The 15349-nt window shown below is 41.9% G+C and overlaps 1 protein-coding gene across 4 annotated transcripts in view; it reads left to right on the top strand.

The window, feature by feature from the left end:
* The first annotated feature begins 741 nt into the window (after nt 1–741).
* Nucleotides 742–15349, top strand: part of FOXP4 (forkhead box P4) — an 86918-nt gene continuing 72310 nt past the window's right edge. For 2 of the 4 annotated variants that reach the window (XM_077295265.1, XM_077295263.1), the window contains exon 1: nt 1047–1185. The gene's annotated coding sequence lies outside the window, so the exon portion shown is untranslated. Of the gene's footprint in view, nt 1186–15349 lie in introns of all 4 variants that reach the window. The other 2 variants (XM_077295268.1, XM_077295266.1) reach the window with 2 other exon arrangements.

Below are 15349 nucleotides of genomic sequence, written 5' to 3'. Positions count from 1 at the left end.
AGTGTGGGACCTGTGAGTGGCAGAGTGTGTGAGCTGTGAGGGGCAGTGTGGGACCTGTGAGTGGCAGAGTGTGTGAGCTGTGAGGGGCAGTGTGGGACCTGTGAGTGGCAGAGTGTGTGAGCTGTGAGGGGCAGAGTGTGTGAGCTGTGAGGGGCAGTGTGGGACCTGTGAGGGGCACAGCGTGAGACCTGTGAGGGGCAGTGTGGGACCTGTGAGTGGCAGAGTGTGGGACCTGTGAGGGGCAGTGTGAGACCTGTGAGGGGCAGAGTGTGGGACCTGTGAGTGGCAGAGTGTGTGAGCTGTGAGGGGCAGTGTGGGACCTGTGAGTGGCAGAGTGTGTGAGCTGTGAGGGGCAGTGTGGGACCTGTGAGTGGCAGAGTGTGTGAGCTGTGAGGGGCAGAGTGTGTGAGCTGTGAGGGGCAGTGTGGGACCTGTGAGAGGCAGAGTGTGTGAGCTGTGAGGGGCAGTGTGGGACCTGTGAGTGGCAGAGTGTGTGAGCTGTGAGGGGCAGTGTGGGACCTGTGAGTGGCAGAGTGTGTGAGCTGTGAGGGGCAGTGTGGGACCTGTGAGTGGCAGAGTGTGTGAGCTGTGAGGGGCAGTGTGGGACCTGCGAGGAGCAGAGTGAGCCTTGTGCTGTGCAGCGACCTGTGAGGAGGCGGCCAGATCTCGGGCCTGCACACCAGCGCCGGGCTTTCTCGTGCTTTCTTTGCTCTCAGCCTCTGAGCTGGTGTCTTGCAGAGCAGGCGGGAGGGGAGCAGGGGGAGGAGGGGCCGGCACTGGATTGTCTGAGTGGGATTTGGGAGGGGAACAGATCCACAGAGGTGCAGCTCCGCTCTTGTCTTTGTAGTGTCACAGTGGGGGGGCGAGGAAGGAGTTTTTTTTTCCTGTTCCTCAGTCCAGTCAGTGTGCGCCTGGGAAGAGGCAGGGACAGGCTCTCGTTCTTCTCAAGTTTTCCTCCTCTCGGTGATATTGTTTTCTTCTTCTTCTTCTTCCCTCGTTTCCTCCCACAGTGTCTCTTCCACCTGCTCCTTCTCGTGGGACAGATATCCGGAGCTGCCCTGGCGGCGGATCAGCCAGGACTGTGACTAGCACCAAAACTTCTCCATAAACTTCTGCTGATCCTTCCTTTATCTGCATGGATCGTGGCGGATCACGCGTGGAAAGGCACTCTGGGCGCATCTAGAGGTGAGTTCACCCACTTTCCTTCCCGATCCCCCTCGCCCTTGTAACACACACGGTATACAGAAGCTAGCCCGATCTCCTGTGCAGCCGATCGCATTGCTGCCAGTGACCCCGATGGTGGAATCTGACATCTTGGCTCCATGTATGGGCAGCTTTCTAGTAATCTCACTTATCTGGAGGGAGTTTACTAACCCCTTTAGGTGGTAAACTTGCCTGTGATGTGTGGCTGAAGCTGCCATATGCTGGGAGCCCAGCCTGGCACAGATGGCACGTGTGGTCGTTCCTTTCTGTAGGTGGCAGACAAGACTTTCTCTGTAATTTCCCCAGTCTGGGAAGTTCTCAGGTTTAGTTCCCCTACATGTATATACATATATAAGGGTTGTGGATGGTCGGTCGCCTCCGTGCTCCAATCTGCTAATGATTCCAGTGCCATAATTGTATCTGGCGGATGTACGATGGGTCGTCTTGACTATGGCGACACGGGTGCGAATCTTAGGAGACTTGCCTGTCAGATTCCCAACATGCTAACGAGGTGACAGTAATCAAGAAATGATTGCTTCCATTATCTGTGTGGGTGTTTCGGAGTGTGTGCTTGCTATGTAAATATATGGAGATATATTGGGAATATAGATGCCAAAATCTCCTTGGTTATTAGTCCAAGTGCCAACATCATGTGCGATAACGCACCCTTTTTTCTGAAGTGGAATTCTGCTTTTCCTACGATTTACATTTCTAGGGCGTCTTTCAGGGCCCTCATCTGAGTGCGGCTTTGAAGGATCTTCTTTCCCACATGGCTCTTTTGTGTTGTGCTCCTCAGACATAACTTCTGTGATACTGAGCGCTGTCTTGGGAGTGGCATCTTCTGAACTTTTAGATACAGATGTGGGATTTAAAGGGTATTTGTACCCAACATTATTCCAAAAAAATTGCAAGGAATCGATTTCTAGAAGGAATAGAGGCACCCGAGTGGGACAGTTTTTTTTCTTGGCCACCTCTGTGTGACCTCTAAGGACTCAACCTAGGTTTATGATCCTGGTACTAAAGTGACTGTTCCTTCCTAGAAAGCCTCTTGTGTGGGTTTTTTGTTTGTGTACTGTCGTCAGGATGGCTAGTATGCGCACCTCTGTTTGTATATAGGTTAATGATTACATGTATAAGTAAGATAGAAAATGACACCATGAAACTGGAAAACAGCAGGAGAGAGACACTTTCATGTCTAATACAGACTTAATTATTTTTCCTATATGTGGAAATAGAAAAAATTCGGGAAACCCTTAAACATAGGTTAAAATGTACAGAAAACATATTATTTTTTAGATGCCAGAGTTTATTAATATTGCTAGTTACAAAAAACACAAAATTCATGATTGCGGCTTGTTAAGATTAGAAATATTTAGACTATATATAGATACACAGATGGACACATATAATGTATATGTGAAGCTTATAGAGACAGCAAAACTGGGGTGACCAAAGGTATAAATTCATACAAAAAAGTGGAAGAGCAAGAGTTCATAGTGTCCGGGATGGGCAGCGTGTTCCTTTTTAGCCCTGAACATATGACTGTATTTCTTAGATTTGCCTCCATGCACTTGTCTCCATATATAACAATACTGAGCTTTGTGCACCCAAGTTGGAGGACTTAACCCTCTATCGTATCGGGAAAACTCTAGAACTTGTTGAGCCTTTTTTTTTCAGTGGTTTCATTTCGAACGGAAATCCAAACTTTTTATTATTTTTTATTTAAGTTATCAATATTATTATTGTATTTAATATCATTTGTTTTCTGCTAGTTTCGATTACTTGTAACTTTGATTTCTTAGCTCACGTGCTTGCTTTACAAACTTGTGTTGTTGGGATATCATGCGGAGAGGAATCTAAATTTCCAGCTTGGGTCCGAATCCTGGGTTTCCCTAAATTACTCTCTAGACCAATATTTTATATGTCTCCTTTTCAGGACAGTAATGTTCTCTGGAAGTCGCGTATAATGATCCTGGAAAGTTATCTGTCTGGTATTCCCTTTATCGCACGATCTTCCTCAGGGCTGAGAGCATCCACGGCGTATAGTATCACAACACGTGTATGGATGGAGTATTTTTTTTGCCTTCTGTACTGTGGTTACTTATATGATGCCATTAGATCTTTCTGCTTATTTACAGTGTAAAGTATACGAAAAATAAGATATTTATAATATATACACAAATATATTAAATCAGGAAAATATGTAATTTACAAGTAGTGTTTGTTACTTTTTATAGATGTAAAGTGGAATTGAACATGTAACCTGGGATTTTCTTTTTTTCCTTGTTATAAAGAGCACAGGTGTCTTTGTTGCTTTTTATACAAATGTGAAAATCACAGTATGTTCAAAACATTTGTGCTAGTTTTGTTAGATGTATATGTAAGTAAGTGTGGATTTATGTGTACATAATAAATATATTTATATATATGTATCATACGCCATAAAAATTCCCAGTATCATACAAGATTTATATTTTTCACCATGTCATTCATTTATTCTTCTCTCGTATCAGGCTTTAACAGTTGAACTAATTCCCCTGGCTGCGATACAGTTGATCTCCCTTGCTCACTATTTCGGTTTTCTTAAATTTTTCCTTATGTGTTTGTAATCAATCACTTTCTATATTTTTACATCTAGCTGTTCCAGTAGAATTACGGATTTTGGTCCCCTCTTTGTGCCTGCAGAAAATACATTTTTTCTAAATATAAGGGGTAGAATTTTGCTGATTTTGTGTATTTCCTAATTTTTTCCAAACCTGTAGGCGAGAGGGCGCATCTAATTTTATGGAAGCAGGCATATGAAATATAAAATTGTCTTGGCGATGTTGACATTTAAAGAGTTAACTCCTTTTTATTGAGGGGGGGCATCAAGAAGCCGTTTGGAATTTATAGTTAACATTTGTTTTTTGCCGAGTTTGTTTTGTCAGTACGTTGTATGGCAGAAGTGCACGCCGCACGTATATATGAGCCACCTGTTTAGTTGCACGGATAAATATTTTTATGTGGGGAAAATAAATAACACCTGTTGAGTAATGCTCCGCTTTATGTAGCGTAGCGGGGGCTTTGTCTGAAAGTTTGCCCAAAAGTCTATTACAGCTGTAAAGTGAGTACCGAGATGATTCGTGGTCCTTACTACTGCGTATGAGGAATCATTTTGCTATAAAGTGAATTGATATTTGTTACAGATCAGTGGCTCTTGTTTTTTCCCTTTAGTCTCAAGTGATTACCTTCATTTTCAGTGTTTTTCTCAGCATCAATAGTTATCTATGCATCTTACAAATATACATATTAATAACATAGGTCTCTGTACTCGACACCGGTAGAGGCCAAAGTGATCGGCTCCATATCCCTTTCGGACCTGGAGGAATTTTAGGGGGTGAGGATGAGATGTTTACACAGCTGAGATCTGTAGGACGACAGGGAGGGGGCCATGATACTGCACAGTCACCCTACAGACCCCATAACTTTGGTGTGTAATGAAGCAGGAAATGTGCCATTAAAATCCAAGCGTGTGCAGGGAGGCCACCACAGTCGTGTCTTCTGCTGGCCTGTGTGAAATTGTGCGGGTGATCTTGTCTGTCCCACATATAATGTTTCCTGCAAGACTGTGCGACAGTGCTCGTTTTGTACTACTGTGTGGCACATTGTGTGCGGAGTTAACACTGCGAGTGCCCCTAAGGAAGAGCGTGACATCATATTTCCTTTCCTAACCAGGGTCCTGCTAGAGGGTCTCCTGCATGTACAGTAGCGTCGTCCTGCCCACACTGTCTGCCTAACAATGTTCTCTCCGTTTATTATATACTTGTGCGCCATCTCAAGATAAAAGGGAACTCCATTGATATTTCGTCACTTGTGGACCTAAACAAGTAGGCTTTTTAGTTTATCTGCTGCAATGATCGGAAATTGTCACTTTTATAGTAATACAACCTTAAACGAAGTCATGTATGATAAGAGTACGATTCCACCCAAGTTATCACCTGTCTCGGGGGGGGGGGGGGGGGGTTGGCGGACAAAGGTACAAAATGGTACTTGTAGGATCAAGGTGCGGGATGAAGAGAATTGGATTTTATTTTGTATTTTGACGGTGTTTGCAGCAGTTCCGTAGACACCATTCGGATGAATGTATGGTAGTGGGAAAATACTTTATAAGTTGTAAATCTATGTCCTTGTCTTTTTCATGTTAAGTGCCTGTATGCAGAGAGTGAGTGTTTTGCATGATCATCTAAGGTTATATTCACATGTTCAGTATTTGGTCAGTATTTTACCTCAGTATCTGTAAGCCAAGACCTGTTTCTATTATACTTTTCCCCTGTTTGTTCCTCTCCTGTTGTTGGCTTACAAATACTGAGGTAAAATACTGACCAAATACTGAACGTGTGAACGTGGCGTTAGTGTGATTGTGTCAGTGAGCACTGAACAGTGACAGATATCCTTGTACACCTGATTCTGTGTTCTATGTATGTGGATATTTGTAGTGCCTCCGCTTCATTGTCCTGCCCATGGTAATAACTTGGCTTGCATCCGGCATAGTTATGCGGGTCTGATGTAACATATCACTCATCCCATTAGTAGAACATATAGCTGGAAGATAATTATTTTTCTCCAGAGTGCAACATTAAACAAGAGTACAGCCAAAACAAGAGGATACAATCCTTAGTAAAATCCTGAACTTCCTTAGTGTTATTAATACTGTGGAGCATGATCACCATTTTAAATGATTACTGGGTATATGCATAGCGCTCTGTTCATTTTAGACAGGCCTTATTCTATTTGTCACTGTACTGACTTATTTGCCTATTCTTTCCATTTTATTAAAGCTGAAGTCAGTCATTTGGTACTCTAGAGGTGAGAATACTAAAACTGGATCACCAATGATGCCGACGTTAAATGATTTCATAGAGTAAATGACTTTGTACAGTGTCATAACACAACTGTTGCAGTAAAACTGCCGACCCCCTTTCCCCTCCCCCAGTTGCGACTGTATTTTTGGGTCGCAGTATTGTATTTTTAGGGCTGTCTAGTTGTGTGGCAATGTGCTTGAAAGATGTGAATAAAGCGCTCAGTCACAGAGCTTGCCATGTGTTTGCAGTGTCAGTGTGTCTCTGGAGTGCAGGGAGGAAGAAACATTGGCAGTCCTAGGTAAGTGCTGCTCAGTGGAGTGATCAGCTGTCTGTAGTACTGACATGTAGTCACCCATGTCAGTGCACTTCTCTGCCCCATGGCACATGTCATCTTAATAAACAGGGCATCTATGGGCATGTCTTATCTACGGTGGACGCCCAGTGTATTAGAAAAAAAAGATAAAAATCCTTACATAAAAATATTACAATGTTTAAAAAATAATTTTCTTTAATGTTTATCAGAATCCACAGACAGCTGAACTCTCGCACCTGAACCGGCTGATAACAGATATTAACAACTATCAGGCATCCGTCAAAAGAACAAACACACACACTCGAACAATGTAGCACTTTAAGGCTCTCTTTTAAGATTATCTCCCAGATTTTTCAAATATTTTAGTAATGTGAAAAACTTTGATTCGGAGTTTATTTTACTTGGCTGAAGTGGCCCTTTAGTCCGCCTGGAGTGGAGTCAGTGCTTTATTGCACATGTGAAGGAAGCCTGCCCTGCAACAGTATCTAAAGTGTTAATGACCCCTGTGTCCCGTGTGTCATTTCTTTCCATATAGTATCTATACATCTCGCTCTTATCGTTGTATTTTGTCTGTGTATACCGGCTGCACATCTGTTTCTCGTCTCCGCTTCTGGACTGTCCTTGTACATCATCCCTCTGTGTATTATGCATGTGCCTATTATATCTGTGTGTTGTGTCTGTACATCCCTGTCTTGTCTACTTTTATAACTTGTCTTTGCCTCATAAATACATAAGGCTGCTCTGGCGCAGATACCTAACATACCTCGTATAATCTGTATCACTCCTCACTTCATATACTGTCTGTTTTTTCTGCATTCGATGAACGGCAAGGTCTGAGCTGGGGATCAGGTTATATGATTAATACACGTACCTTTAAAGTGATGGGATCAATGGAGCCTTTATAATATGCAGGAGGAATTAATGTAGAAAATATGTACTCCGTTACTTTCTAACAAATGGAACAATGCTGAAAATGAAGTGTATGGCTGTTTGATACTACCTTAGTCACTTAGACTTGGTTCGTACATACAGAAATGCAGCAAGAAATGGCAGAAGGCTACCTTATTGCAGTCCACTATGTGTCAGGCCTCATTAACACATGAAAAAATGGTATCGATGTCATGGATCAGTGTATCATCAATGTACATGTGTCCGTTTACCATCAGTGTGTCATCAGTGTACGGTCCGTGTGTCTGTTTTTACCATCAGTGTGTCATCAGTGTACTTTCCGTATGTCCATTTACCATCAGTGTGTCATCAGTGCACGGTCCGTATGTCCGTTTTTACCATCAGTGTGTCATCAGTGCACGGTCCGTATGTCCATTTTTACCATCAGTGTGTCATCAGTGTACGGTCCGTGTGTCTGTTTTTACCATCAGTGTGTCATCAGTGTACTGTCTATGAGTCTGTTTTTACCATCAGTGTGTCATCAGTGTATGATCCGTGTGTGTTTTTACCATCAGTGTGTCATCAGTGTACTGTCCATGTGTCTGTTTTTACCATCAGTGTGTTGTCAGTGTACGGTCCTTGTGTCCAGTTTTACCATCAGTGTGTCATCAGTGTACGGTCCGTTTGTCTGTTTTTACCATCAGTGTGTGATCAGTGTACGGTCCGTTTGTCGTTTGTCTGTTTTTACCATCAGTGTGTCATCAGTGTACGGTCCAGGTGTCTGTTTTTGTCATCAGTGTACGGTCCGGGTGTCTGTTTTTACCATCAGTGTGTCATCAGTGTATGATCCATGTGTCTGTTTTTACCATCAGTGTGTCATCAGTGTACTGTCCATGTGTCTGTTTTTACCATCAGTGTGTCATCAGTGTACGGTCCGGGTGTCTGTTTTTACCATCAGTGTGTCATCAGTGTATGATCCATGTGTCTGTTTTTACCATCAGTGTGTCATCAGTGTACGGTCCGGGTGTCTGTTTTTACCATCAGTGTGTCATCAGTGTATGGTCCGTGTGTCTGTTTTTACCATCAGTGTGTCATCAGTGTACTGTCCATGTGTCTGTTTTTACCATCAGTGTGTCATCAGTGTACGGTCCGTGTGTCTGTTTTTACCATCAGTGTGTCATCAGTGTACGGTCCGTGTGTCCGGTTTTACCATCAGTGTGTCATCAGTGTATGATCCATGTGTCTGTTTTTACCATCAGTGTGTCATCAGTGTACTGTCCATGTGTCTGTTTTTACCATCAGTGTGTCATCAGTGTATGATCCATGTGTCTGTTTTTACCATCAGTGTGTCATCAGTGTACTGTCCATGTGTCTGTTTTTACCATCGGCGTGTCATCAGTGTACTGTCCGTGTGTCCGGTTTTACCATCAGTGTGTCATCAGTGTACGGTCCGTGTGTCTGTTTTTACCATCAGTGTGTCATCAGTGTACTGTCCGTGTGTCCGGTTTTACCATCAGTGTGTCATCAGTGTACGGTCCATGTGTCCGGTTTTACCATCAGTGTGTGATCAGTGTACGGTCCATGTGTCTGTTTTTACAATCAGTGTGTCATCAGTGTACGGTCTGTGTGTCCGGTTTTACCATCAGTGTGTCATCAGTGTACGGTCCATGTGTCCGGTTTTACCATCAGTGTGTGATCAGTGTACGGTCCATGTGTCTGTTTTCACAATAAGTGTGTCATCAGTGTACGGTCTGTGTGTCTGGTTTTATCATCAGTGTGTCATCAGTGTACGGTCCATGTATCTGTTTTTACCATCCGTGTCATCTGTGTATGGTCCGAGTGTCCATTTTTACCATCAGCGTATGGTCACTGTGTCCATTTTTACCATCAGTGCACGGTCCGTGTGTCCATTTTTACCATCACTTTCTCATCAGTGTACGGTCCATGTGTCTGGTTTTACCTGTGTCATAAGGTTACGGTCTGTGTATCCGTTTTTACCATCAGTTTCTCATCAGTGTACGGTCCGTGTGTGCATTGTATTGGCTTTTTTTACCTGAGATACTGGGGAAAAAAATGGACATGTCTCCGTAAGTTTTGCATGGACACACGGAATAGCACCTTAGATTATGATCAGTGTGTGTTCTATCTGTGAAAAACACTGATAGAACATATATGTGCAACACGGATGTCTGAATAAGGCCTTACTCTGAAATGCAGCATTTTGGAAAAGTTGGCAAAAAAGGACATGGCTTGCAAAACAGTGTCCACTGAGGGGTTCCTCTCTGGCCCCTTCCCACCCGGGTCTTTCCGTGCATACAGGGTGAGATACAATATGTATGTGGAAATCCAAAAGTAGTGGTTTGTCTGTTACAGGAAAGAAAAAGATTAAAGGAAAAAAAAGGTTTTGGTACCGTGTTACCCACTTGAAAAAAAATTGATTGTTTTTCAGTGGGAGAAACAAAATAATAATCTTGTAGTTATAACATCTTTTAATGGCTAACACAAATAAAATAAATGTTAAAAAAGCTAAAATGGAGGTGTATTTGGTGTAAGCCACAGTTTAGCGTCCATATTGCACCTACGTCACCTGGACCTCTTCTCAGTTCTACTTATAAGTCCTAGTCCTACATTTATAATACAGGCGCTAAACTTAGCTGAAATATAACCAGATTCTTTTACATAAATTCGTTTCATCCTATAATAACACAGCGTGGCACCGTCACCATGTGTACTGTTGAGTACTTATTGTAACTATTCACCTGCCTACTTACTACCGCAACACAATATCCTTCTCTATCATTTCTAGCACCTCTTGGATAATGCATTTTTGCGTCTTATCTTCCTGTTCAGCCTCCTCACCCACTAATTTTACAGTATAACAATGGTTATAATAATTTGAGAAAAGGCAAGGGATCATTGGATGTTGGAACCCAATTCAGAATCTTAGAAATCAGAGGTTGCAGGTTTGTTGCCTTGAGGTCACGTTCCCAAGTAGCGTGAACACTTTCGCTGTATTTTTTGGGGCAGAAAATCTCCTACGTTTAACTGTCCAAGCAAAGATGATGCTCATGCCCACGTGGGTTTAAAGACCTTGTTAAAATGGTGCATTATGTGTGTGCACTTGTTCTCTATGGGGGCCTTGAAAAAAGTATAGAATTCAAACTTTTTGTACGAAAAAAATGTAAGAAAAATGCTGCTTCAAAAAATATAAAATATAAAATAAAGCAGCAAAATTGCAACAATCAGAGAAGAATGTTATTTTTTATGCTGACCCCTGCTGAAAAAGTGGATATAAAGCTGCAGAAAAAAAATGGTGCATTTCGGCTACATGTGAACACGGCTTTATAGTTCTACTATCAGCCTTGATTTACAAGCCTAGTGTTTAATTTCCCCCATTATCTGTGTAATAAGAGAAAAAAGATCCTTCTACTATTCTAATACTTGAAAGAAATGTATCACAGTCTGCAGTATTTGGAAAACAAAGCGAGAGTGGTGAAGTCGGACTACATGAAGAGGCTACGCTCTGTTGGCAATCATTGGCAATGTGTATTTTCCTGAAAAATAGTATTTGGTGGAGGTGGAAGAGTTGCTTCTTTTTCTCTGAACTTTATAGACGCTAAGCAGGTCAAATTAGATAATTTTACTGGCTAAATTCCATCTTTCTACAAAGCCGTCATTTGCGAGCAAACTCATTTTTCAAGCCTCACGTAGGGAAGATTGGTAAATGGGGAGGGGTAAAAGAGTAGATGGAGAATGTTCTCTCTGCTCTGTTTGTTTCCCTCTTAGGACACCCATTCCAGGAATTTCTGCATTTAACCAGCTTATCTCTACCGAAAGGGAATGTATCACCTATATTTTACTAATTAAAACCAGATACTAAAAATATTATTTTCTATGTTTTTTTAAAATCCCATGTATATTTATTCGCATACTTCATTGGGGTCAGTCATCTAAGCCGAACAGAATTTCTCCTGTTAACAGTATTTAGATATGTACCATACTTTACAGCAGCCACATGGAGCATACAGAATTGCTGCATGTTGGTGACTATGTGAGAGTTTCCTCTCCATGCTCTGTCGTTGTGCAGTGAGGAAGAAGAGGTGAGCTGTGACTTTTACTTGTATCCAGTGGTGGAACCTGTGATACCTTTTTGCAGGTTTCGCGGAAAAAATTTGCATCATGTGCACAAAAATTGCAGAATGCATTCTAAATGATAGGATGCATATGTATGCGTTTTTTATGCGTTTTTCTCGTGAAAAAAACGTGAAAAAACCTGAATGTGTGCACATAGCCTTACATTAGAACCATTGCATGTTTGAAAATCCATGTGTGAACAAGTTGTAACTTAACTGGCTATTGCCATGTATAGGGTGAATTCACATGTATACAATGTCATTGATTGTAAGACTGCACTCACATGTTGCTGCCACAGTAGTTTTTTTTTGGCTGCATTAGCGGTAAAACCGCATCTGTTTGCCACAATGTTACAAATTTGTGAAAAAACGTTGCGGCAAAAATACACGTTGCTTGTGAACGCAATCGAAATCCATGTTGAAACCATTGCTTAATTATTTTATTTAATACTGTTCTTGGAGCAGTATTAGTATATCAGTACTGATATGTGTCAATGATTTCAATTTCTTTTTTTTATTATGATTCTAGACTACAAATGTATTTCTTTACTCAAGATCCAATTATGGCAACGTATACGACCATTATGTGTTAGGTGTTATTCAATTTTGGTGCAATGCTTAAAGAGTTTTCCACCAGTATGATATTTATGACCTATCCTTACCAGATCGATGGGGGTCTCACAATGGGCATCCCCACCGATCAGCTGCTACCGGATCCAGCAGTAATCGGATGTAAACTGTGTATGCTCCTTGACATGGGTTAGTGACCACTGGCAGGTACTACAGATTAGCTCTTACACAACTAAGAGGTGATCTGGAGTGCCGGCCGCAGCCACTAAACAGTGAGAAGGCGCAACGTCTAGATGCTGCGGGAGCTGGAAACAGCAGATTGGAGGGGATGCTCTATATCGGACCCTCACCGTTCTGTTATTGGTAACCTATTCTATGGATCAGTCATCAATATCTTGTTAATGGAAAACGACTTTAAAATATTTTCTTTTTTGTTAGCTAAAGCTATAAGTAATCTTAATCAAAGGAAACCTATCAACTTAAAACGTATGACATTTATACAGATGGATAAAAGTCGTCAGAAATGGCCGTCTTTTTATCGTTCAAAATAGCAATCAACAAAAATCCAACATGGTCAATGTAGTCTGAGATGGTTTTTTGAGGGGCCTCTAGGGTAAGATAAAAGACAATATAACATATCTTGTACTGAACGCATAGCAAAAAAAACCCCGCTGATTATGTTATTACCAATACTGATTGTGGTACAATTTTACATGAGAGCTGAATGAAAGTTATCGATCAGAATGGCAGGGGCCTATAGTGATGCTGTTCGTTGCACTGGTAGGGAAATTGGATTGTAAAGCACACCATACACATCAGATCCCACTGTAAGGCTTGAGTCACACTTACCGTATAAAAAATCGGTTCAATTTTGACGGCCGAGAATTGCACAAATGTTCCCGAACAGTGATCCGTATGTAATCCGTTTGCAATGCGAGGATGCGATTTCCTCGCATCTAGTAACAGTGTGACATCCATATGCATTGCGATTTTAATATGAGCTTTTACATACAGCAGTTCTCTCTATGTAAAAGCTCATGTTAAAATCACATTGTAAAACACAAATGTAAACATTGTTTTAATACCAAATAATCTTCAAAACATATATATATATAGATATATAGCTAGATAGATATAGCTAGATAGATTAAAAGCCGGCAAATGATCTGCCGCGTACAGTATAGAATAGAATAGGTTAGAATAGAATAGATATATACACATAGTATAGGTGTATGTATATATATATATATATATATATATATATATATATATATATATATATATATATATATATATATATATATATGTCAGTGACACACATATATACAGTATATGTCTTTATATTTCATAGACAGATAGATAGCAGAATACTGATAATTCACTTGTCGGCTTCTGTAAAATCATTGCAGAAGCCGACAGGATAGGAGACATGGTTTACATACAGTAAACCATTGCAGAACAGTCAGATTTATATGTCAGTGACTAATACTGTTATTAGTATGTGTGTGTAAAATTTGGAACCTGTATGTATTTGCTAAAATAATGTAGAAAAATGTTTAGAATTGAGAGTCCTCAGTGGTTGATACCTTTTAATGGCTAACTGAAAAGATGGTAACAAATTGCAAGCTTTCGAGACTACACAGGTCTCTTCATCAGGCATAGACTAATACAAATTCTGAAGAATCACATATTTATGCACAACATAGCACAGAAAAAAAAAACCATGGATAAGACAGGTGGCATGAAGCAGAATTACCATGAGTGATAAACAGTTATGTCCATAAATGTTGGGCCAGTTCTTAGATAAGGAATGTTTTGTTGTCCTCTGATTGGGGTCTGTGTTGTGATGACCCCTCATAGTCTGAGGGGCAAGTTCCTTAGTTGAGGTAAAAAGACATAAATCCATGCGACACATTCATTCCACCACTAAGACAGTCAAATAATGTACTCATATAAAAAACAGGCGTGGCAATTTCTGCGCCAGAGAGGGAAAGCCAGTGACTGAGGACAGATATTCATTATTCTAGAGAAGGAACCATGGTTATGCCCCCCCCCCCCAGCTAAAAACATCTGCCCCCGGCCACCCCAGAAAAGGCGCACCTGTAAGATGCGCCAATTCTGGCACTTAGCCTCTGTCTTACCACTGCCCTGAAGCGGTGGCATATGGGGTAATAAGGGGTTAATGTCACCTTTAATAGCCTAGAGAAGGACCATGGTTGTTGACCCCCCTGGCTAAAAACATCTGCCCCCAGCCACCCTAGAAAAGGGGCATCCCTGGCATATGGGGTAATAAAGGGGTAAATGTCACCTTTGTATTGTAAGGTGACATTATGCCTGACGTAGTAATGGAGAGGTGTCAATAAGACACCTATCCATTACTAATCCTAAAGTTTGTTAAGGGTTAAATACACACACATGCAAAATAAAGTATTTTAATGAAATGAAAGAACACACAGTTTTGCCATCTTTATTCTTCTGCCAACCAAATGATGCCCTCGATCTCCTGTAACAAATAAAATATAAAAAAAAACAACAATATACCCATACCTGTCCGGCATACAGTCAGTCCCACGACGTAATCCATATCTGGGGGATATATAGTTTACAACCGGGAGCGGTGCTAATTCGACTGGCCCGGCTGTAAACTACTGGGGAATGAATTAAATGCTGGGAACAGAGCTTCAGTGACTAGCGGTGACGTCACTGAAGCTGCGCTCCCTCACAGCCTGAACTCAGATGAATTCTTGAGTGTGGGAAAATGCCAGTGTTTATTTAAAGGGAACCTGTCACCCCCAAAATCGACGATGAGCTAAGCCCACCAGCATCGGGCTTATCTACAGCATTTTGGAATACTGTAGATAAGCCCCGATGTATCCTGAGAGATGAGAAAAAGAGGTTAGATTATACTCACCCAGGGTGAGGTCCGATGGGCGTCACGGTCCGGTCCGGGGCCTCCCATCTTCTTACGATGACGTCCTCTTCTTGTCTTCACGCTGCGGCTCCGCAGGCGTACTTTGTCTGCCCTGTTGAGGCAGGCGCCAGGAAAGGTCAGAGAGACCCGACGCCTGCGCACTGCAGTACTTTGCTCTGCCCTCAACAGGGCAGACAAAGTACGTCTGCTCCGGAGCAGCATCATAAAGACAAGAAGAGGACGTCATCCTAAGAAGATGGAAGGCGCTGGCCCGGACCGCGACGCCCACCGCAGCGGGACTGCCCCTGGGTGAGTATAATCTAACCTCTTTTTCTCATCTTTCAGGATACATCGGGGGCTTATTTACAGCATTACAGAATGCTGTAGATAAGCCCCTGATGCTGGTGGGCTTAGCTCATCATTGATTTTGGGAGTGACAGGTTCCCTTTAACCCTTTACAAACTTTAGGATTAGTAATGGATAGGTGTCT

The sequence above is a fragment of the Ranitomeya variabilis genome, chromosome 3, assembly GCF_051348905.1.
Source record: "Ranitomeya variabilis isolate aRanVar5 chromosome 3, aRanVar5.hap1, whole genome shotgun sequence".
NCBI classification, from domain to species: domain Eukaryota; kingdom Metazoa; phylum Chordata; class Amphibia; order Anura; family Dendrobatidae; genus Ranitomeya; species Ranitomeya variabilis.
Note: the sequence above shows the minus strand (reverse complement) of the source record. Positions and strands in the feature narration are given on the sequence as shown.